This window comes from Heterodontus francisci, chromosome 29, assembly GCF_036365525.1.
Source record: "Heterodontus francisci isolate sHetFra1 chromosome 29, sHetFra1.hap1, whole genome shotgun sequence".
Lineage (NCBI taxonomy): Eukaryota > Metazoa > Chordata > Chondrichthyes > Heterodontiformes > Heterodontidae > Heterodontus > Heterodontus francisci.
In genome coordinates, this window is record NC_090399.1 from 33,691,317 (window position 1) to 33,699,567 (window position 8,251).

Here is an 8,251-nt window from a genome sequence, read left to right on the forward strand (position 1 = left end):
AGCTTCTGAGCTCATATTCACTCCATCACTAAGACCGCCTATTTCAACCTCTGTAACATTTCCCGACTCCACTCCTGCCTCAGCTCATCTGCTGCTGAAACACTCATCCATTCCTTTGTTACCTCTAGACTCGACTTTTCTAATGCATTCCTGGCTGGTCTCCCACATTCTACCCTCCTTAAACTTGAAGTCATCCAAAACTCTGCTGCCCATGTCTTAACTCGCACCAAACCCGGTTCACCCATCACCCACTGTGCTCACTGCCTTACATTGGCTCCTGGTCTAGCAACGCCTCAATTTTAAAATTCTCATCCTTGCTTTCAAATCCCTCCGTTGCCTCACCCCTCCCTATCTCTGTAACATCCTCCAGCTCTACAAGCCTCTCTATCTCTGTAAATGCCACCAGCCCCTACATCCCTCCCTATCTCTGAAACCCCTCCCTATCGCTGTACCCTACACCTCCTCAATCCCATTGTAGACCCACTCAACCTCTCCAAATACTTCTACACCATCTCCAACCTGGAAATACGTGGGCAGTGATTGCTCCTTTCTATCTCTTTCCCAGTGACTCTCTCTTTGTTACTCTCTTCGTCTGACTCTGTCTCTTCCGTCTTTTGCCCTCACTTTCTCTTTCAGTCTCATTGTTACTTTCAATCTCTCATTTCTCAACTCCCTTCACCCTCCCAACCTCTCTTCACACTCTCTCTCTCCCCTTCCCCTCTCTCCAACACTCTCTCTCTCCCCCTCTCCTCTCTCCAACCCTCTCTCTTCCCCTCCCCTCTCACTAACCCTCTCCCTCCCTTGCTCTTTCAATCACCCTCTTTCTCTCTATTTGTCTCTCTCCCCCCGCACCCCACCCCCCAGACTCTCTCTCACCTCACTCACCCTCACCCTCTTCCCATTTCCCAATCCCTCTCCCCTTTCCCACCTCCCTTCCCTCTCTCGCCCTACTCCCTCACACCCTACATCCTCCCTCCCCCGGTCCCTCTCTCCCTTTATCTCACCCTCTACCTCCACTCACGCTTCTCAATCCATCTCTCTCCCTCTCCCATTTCCTCTGCCTCTCTCCCCCTCCCTCACCACTCCCTCTCTCTCTTCATCCAACCCTACTCACTGTTACTATTTGGAAATTGTAGAGGGAGCTTTCCTTTTTGTTTTTTTTTGTAACTGCACTGGGAGTGTTTGATCAGACATTGTACAGGGAGCTTGAATCTGTGTGTGACCTATTTTTTTATTTGTCAAGGGTGCCTTTATTCCCCAGGCCCCATTTATCTGTATTTTAAATAAATAACATATTTAACAGAGAGAAATAAAACAAAACTTGAATTGAGACACTATTATCCACATCGATAATGCTCTCCAGCCCCTGCGATGCTCATCGGTCGCGGAAGGTCTCAAGTGAACAGATGGAAACCACATGTTCATTGATCATTGTGTGTCTGATACATTCAACAGCTCATTGCTCTGTCTCCCTCCATCCCCGTGACTCCCTCCGTCCCCGTGTCTCCCTCCGTCCCCATGTCCCCCTCCGTCCCCATGTCTCCGTCTGTCCCCATGTCTCCCTCCCTCCCCGTGACTCCCTCCATCCCTGTGTCTCCCTCCGTCCCCGTGTCTCCCTCCGTACCCATGTCCCCCTCCATCCCCGTGTCTCCCTCCGTCCCCGTGTCTCCCTCCGTCCCCATGTCCCCCTCCGTCCCCATGTCTCCGTCTGTCCCCATGTCATCCTCCCTCCCCGTGACTCCCTCCATCCCCGTGTCTCCCTCCGTCCCCGTGTCTCCCTCCGTCCCCATGTCCCCCTCCATCCCCGTGTCTCCCTCCGTCCCCATGTCTCTCTCCGCCCCCATGTCTGCCTACGTCCCCGTGACTCCCTCTGTCTCTCCATCTGTCTTTGTATCTTGCTCACTGACTCTGTCTGTGTCTCGCTAATATTGTTTTGTCTTTATGTCGTTTCTGGTTCCCAGACGTTGGAAAGAATCACACTTTAAACTTGGAAAAGGCTGGAGTCAGTCTTGTTTATTAAAGAACCTCTGTGCTCTCGAACCTGATTCAAATGATTCTTGTGTTACATATAACATGACTCCCCAGTGCAGCAGTGAATGTGGCCCCCCACCTGGAACACTTACATCTAACAACTAGTTCCCAGCTAATTCGTTCCTAACACTGTTCTGATAGAAAAACTATATATAACAAATATAACATCCCTCTTTCTTTAAAACATAATCCCCCTATATCAATATAACTGTCAATATAAATAAAGAAGATTATCATCCGACTTTTGGAAATAATCTGAACCCCTTTTTAGAGTCTTTTATAGTGTGTATTTTTTTAAAATATTATTCAGGGTATTGCTTGGGTGGTAAGATGTTGTGCCTCCATCTTGTAGATTTGTCATTTACTGCTCTTAGTGGTGAGTTGGCACACTGTACAGGCTATGTCATGTCACTTGCTGATGATGTTGTTAATGTTGTCTTGCTGGATAGTGATGTTTCCGGTGTTGTTGATGGTCTTTTCTGTTGTTCCAGCTCAGGTGGAGGTCGAATATAGATTCTGTTTCTTCTCATTTGGTTACTGGTTTCGGTCTCAATGATAAATGACCTTGGAGTCTCAGCTTCACTGATAACTTTTCTGGGCTCCAGGCTTTCATGATTGGATCCTGCACATGTACAGTTTGTCCTTTCAACAGCTCGGGTAGGGATTTAGCATATTTGTTGAAGTGTTGCTCTCCTCTTAACTGTGATCCAGTGAGTTGTTGCCTCACTTCCTCTTGGTCACATGAAGGATGTATTTTGCTTGGCAGAGTCGTCTTATATTTTCTTCCATTTAGCAGCTCTGCAGGTGATTTCATGTCAGCCTTGAGAGGTGTGGATCAGAGTGACAGTAAGGCCAGGTTTGGGTCTACCTTTGTCTCTTGGCATTTGACAAGTGTCTTTTGACCATCTGGATGTGTCTTTCTATAAATCCGTGTCCCCATGGGTAGTGTGGTGATGAGGTGATGGTGTTGAACCCATACTGGTCAGGGAATTCCTTAAATTCTCAGGATGTAAATTGGGTGCCTCGTCAGATATTAGCCTTTCAGGAATCCCTTGCTCAGCAAATGGAACTCGTACTGCTGAGATTATTGTTGTGGCTCTCAAGTCTTTCATCTTCTGGATAAAAGGGAATTTTGAGCAGTAGTCTGTGACTATTAGATACCATTCTTGATTATGTGTGAATAAATCGACTCCTGCAGTGTGTCATGGTCTGAGTGATACTTCAGTAGCTATCATCTCTTCTTTCTGTTGTGAGTTTCTGTACTTCTGGCATACACTGCATGTAAACACCATATTTTCAATGTCTTTGTGTATGCCTATCCAGTACACAGTTGATTTGGCTCTGAGCTTACACTTCTGCATTCCCATGTGGCCTTCATGTATCTTTTGGAGAAGTTCTTCCTGCATTGTTTTGGGTTTGATTATTCTGGATCTGGCCAACAGAACACCATCTTCTAGTGAGATATCATCTCTGATAGACCAGTACTTCCGTATTGCTGGCTGTGTGTGCTGTAACTTATCAGGCCATCCCTGGATCACTTGCTGAGATAGCATCTGTAACTCCTCATCTTTGCTGGTCTCATCTCTAAATTGACTCAGTTTCGGTGGTGTTACGTTCACTAGGCGAGGAATCTTTATACCGAGATCTTCTATCTCATGGTTCTCCTATGGTGACAACTGAGATAGGGTGTCTGCCAGCACCATTTTTCTTCCTGGCTCATATTTCAGAGTGAAATCATAACTCTGAAACCTCAAGAGTAACCTCTGCAGTTTTGCTGGTGTTTTGCATTGATTTTTCTTGTAGATCTGCTCCAGTGGACGATAATCACTTCCCACTGTGAACTCCCTCCCATAAAGATATGTGTGGAACTTATCACATCCATGTACGACTGCCAGAAACTCTCTCTCTATATTGGCATATCTTGTCTCAGTCGTTGTCAGAGCTTTGGACGCAAATACTATTGGCTTTCCCTCTTGTACCAGGGCTGCTCCCAGTCCTTTTGTAGAAGCCTCTACCTGCAGAATGACAGGCTTCTTTCTGTCATAGTATAACAGACTTGGCTCCTTGCATACTACCTTTTTGAGTTTGTTGAAACTCCTGTCATGTGACTCTGACCACTGGTATTCTACATCTTCTTTCATCAGCTCCTGCAGGTTTGCTATGTGTTCCGACATGTGGAATACAGGAGCTCACGTATTGTATCAAACCAAGGAAACTTCTCAACTCTCTCTTATCTCTTGGGGCTTCCATCCCCGAGATGGCTGAGATTCTTTCAGGGCTCGGCTTAACTCCATCATGTGTGTACACCATTCCCAAGAACTGGCATTCTGTCACTTTCACAATGCATTTGTCTGTGTTTAGCATAATCCCAGCTTTCCTGGTTCTCTCCCTGGCTCCATGTAGATGGTTGTCATGATCTTTTCCATCTACACCAAATAACATCAGCTATGCCGACTGCTCCTTTGCATCCCCTGTATGTCTCGTCTACTTTCTATTGAAACACATACCTTGATGCCAAAGGGTAGACGCAAAAACTTTTACCGTCCAAAGGGCGTGTTGAATGTTGTCAACAGTGAAGATTCTGTGTCTTCACATTCCAGTAGCCATTTCTGGCATCAAGCTTGCTGAAAACTTTTTCCCCTGCCAGTGCTGGTGTGATTTCTTCCAGTGTGGGAATAGGGTAGTGATCCCTCTTTATTGCTTGGTTAAGATCTTTGGGATTTAGGCAAATTCTTAGCCGTCCATTTGGCTTCTCTCTCACCACAATGGAATTTACCCAATCTGTAGGCTCTGTGATTCTGGCGATCACCGTCTTTTCTTCCATTTCTCAGAGCTCTCTTTCAAGCTTTCCTTTTAGTGCTACTGGTACTTCACGCGGGGGATGAATCACTGGTTTCACCGCTAGGTCAATTGTGATGTGATACTCAAAGTCTTCGAAGTATCCAACCGTCTCATCTAAACACTCTGAGGACATTTGTACCAGATCTTCTTTGCTTCTTATCAGAGGGTGCTTTTGAACGGGTGTACTATCTTCAACCCTCAGTGTCGTCTCCTTCACCTCATGGTTTACTGAGATAATCTGCAGCTCTTCCCAACAGCTCCACCCCAGGATAGCAGAGCCATCTGTTTCTGTGACATACAGTTAACATCTTTTCCTTTGTGTATCCTGCTGATTTAGGTTGTTCCTAGCTGCCGAGTCTCAGTTCCCCCGTATGCTGTTACCATGAGGTTGTTTGGTTTCAGAGCACCTTCCCTTGGATAACATTTTTTCTCCAAATTTCCAGGAAAGATCTTCTGGTATAGTCTGAGTGGGATGACGTTACTCTGCGCTCCAGTATCAATCTTTGCCTTCAGATTTATCGTTGTGGGCTTATTTCTCAGCCTCTTCTTGATCTGAAGGGTTGTGTGAATTTCTTTTCTCTGGGAACTGTCACATCCAGACATTTCATGCAATTCTATGGTTCCTATGTATATCATGTTCTCAAACCCATTGCCATCTTCCAGGGTATGGATGCTTTGGTTTCTTTCACTATTCCTTTGCCCAGTTACTCCGGCTCTGATAACTCGTCTACCACCTTTTACCTTGTTGTGCACATCTTTTCCCAATGATTGGTCTTTCCGCAAGTTCTGCAGATTGATCCATACGCGGGACATTTCCCTTTATCTGTCAATTCATGTTGTCTTCCACAGCACCTGCACATCTTTCTCTCTGTTTGGTATACATTCTTCAGTTGTTGTTTCACTGCATCGACGCTGCTGCCTGTCTCTTGGCTTAACTTAAGGCTAGCCATTTGGGAGGTCAGAGTCTTCATCTGTCTGCTTGTGGCTTCATGTGCTCTGGCAGTGTCTGCAGCCTACAATATTGTGAGCTTGTCCTGTCCAATTAGAGCTTTCTGTACTTCAGGATGTGCAAAACCTCAAATGAGCTGATCTATCAGCCGTTCATCTGTGTCCTTAAATTTACATTTTCAAGCTGCATTTTTTAAATCTTGTTACAACATTGTCAATAGGCTCACCTAGTTCCTGACTAAGGCCTTGAAATTCATGTTGTTACATCTGATGATTTGATTTTGGCTGGAAATGGGTTCTGAATCTGTCAAAAAATTTGTCTGGGTTTCTGCTGTTCTCTTTGCTTAGGTCGCAGCTGTTAAATAAATGTAATCCTTTATCTCCAGCCCACAGAAGGATATAGCTGACCTTCTCCTCTTCACTACTGCCTTTTAGGAAACTGATGAATGCCAAATTGCACTTTTGTTTGAACTTCTCAAATGCCTCTGCGACATCATCAGCTTTCCAATTCGTGATGGGCTGTAGCAGTGCATTCATTCCTGTCCTGGCTGACATTTCGATCTTTGTTTTAGAGTTTTCGCATGAATCACTCAGCTTTTCTTTCTCTCTTTCTGGCACTAATTTGGGTCAAATTTCTCAATCTGATGCTTTTAAAAATGTTCTCGGTTTACTCACAGACGCTCACTGCCACCATGTTTCATCTTTATGTTGCTTCTGATTCCCAGATGTTGGAAAGAATCACACTTTAATCTTGGAAAAGGCTGGAGTCAGTCTGGTTTATTACAGAACCATGCTCTGTGCTGGAGAACCTAATTCAACTGATTTTTGTGTTACGTATAACATGACTCGGCAGTGCAGCTGTAAATTTGGCCCCCCACTGGAACACTTACATATAACAACTTCTTCTTCTTTGGCCTCCTTGTCTTGAGAGACAATGGGTAAGTGCCTGGAGGTGGTCAGTGGTTTGTGAAGCAGCGCCTGGAGTGGCTATAAAGGCCAATTCTAGAGTGACAGACTCTTCCACAGGTGCTACAAATAAAATTGGTGGTCGGGGCTGTTGCACAGTTGGCTCTCCCCTTGCGCTTCTGTCTTTTTTCCTGTCAACTGCTAAGTCTCTTTGACTCACCACACTTTAGCCCCACCTTTATGGCTGCCTGCCAGCTCTGGTGATCGCTGGCAACTGACTCCCATGACTTTTGATTAATGTCACAGGACTTCATGTCGCGTTTGCAGATGTCTTTAAATCGGAGACATGGACAGCCGGTGGGTCTGATACCAGTGACGAGCTCGCTGTACAATGTGTCCTTGGGGATCTTGCCATCTTCCATGCAGCTCACATGGCCAAGCCATCTCAAGCGCCACTGGCTCAGTAGGGTGTATATGCTGGGGATGTTGGCTGCCTCGAGGACCTCTGTGTTGGAGATACAGTCCTGCCACCTGATGCCAAGGATTCTCCGGAGGCAGCGAAGATGGAATGAATTGAGACGTCGCTCTTGGCTGACATATGTTGTCCAGACCTCGCTGCCACAGAGCAAGGTACTGAGGACACAGGCATGATACACTCGGACTTTTGTGTTCCGTGTCAGTGCGCCATTTTCCCACACTCTCTTGGCCAGTCTGGACATAGCAGTGGAAGCCTTTCCCATGCAATTGTTGATTTCTGCATCTAGAGACAGGTTACTGGTGATAGTTGAGCCTTGGTAGGTGAACTCTTGAACCACTTCCAGAGCGTGGTCGCCGATATTGATGGATGGAGCATTTCTGATGTCCTGTCCCATGATGTTCGTTTTCTTGAGGCTGATGGTTAGGCCAAATTCGTTGCAGGCAGCCGCAAACCTGTCGATGAGATTCTGCTGACACTCTTCAGTGTGAGATGTAAAAGCAGCATTGTCAGCAAAGAGGAGTTCCCTGGTGAGGACTTTCCGTACTTTGATCTTCGCTCTTAGATGGGCAAGGTTGAACAACCTGCCACCTGATCTTGTGTGGAGGAAAATTACTTCTTCTGAAGATTTGAACGCATGTGAGAGCAGCAGGGAGAAGAAAATCCCAAACCGTGTAGGTGCGAGAACACAGCCCTGTTTCACGCCACTCAGGATAGGAAAGGGGTCTGATGAGGTGCGGCTATGCTGAATTGTGCCTTTCATATTGTCATGGAATGAGATGATGATACTTAGTAACTTTGGTGGACATCCGATCTTTTCTCGTAGTCTGAAGAGACCACGTCTGCTGACGAGGTCAAAGGCTTTGGTGAGATCAATGAAAGCCTTCAGAGCCATCAGCAAAGATGCACCACCTAAACTGATTGATTGCTGCATGTCCATCCTCTTTCGTAGATATAACAACTAGTTCCTAGCTAATTAGTTCCTAACACTTTACAGATAGTATGTATAATATATATAACAGATAGTAAAAAAAAAGTTACTGCCTGTCC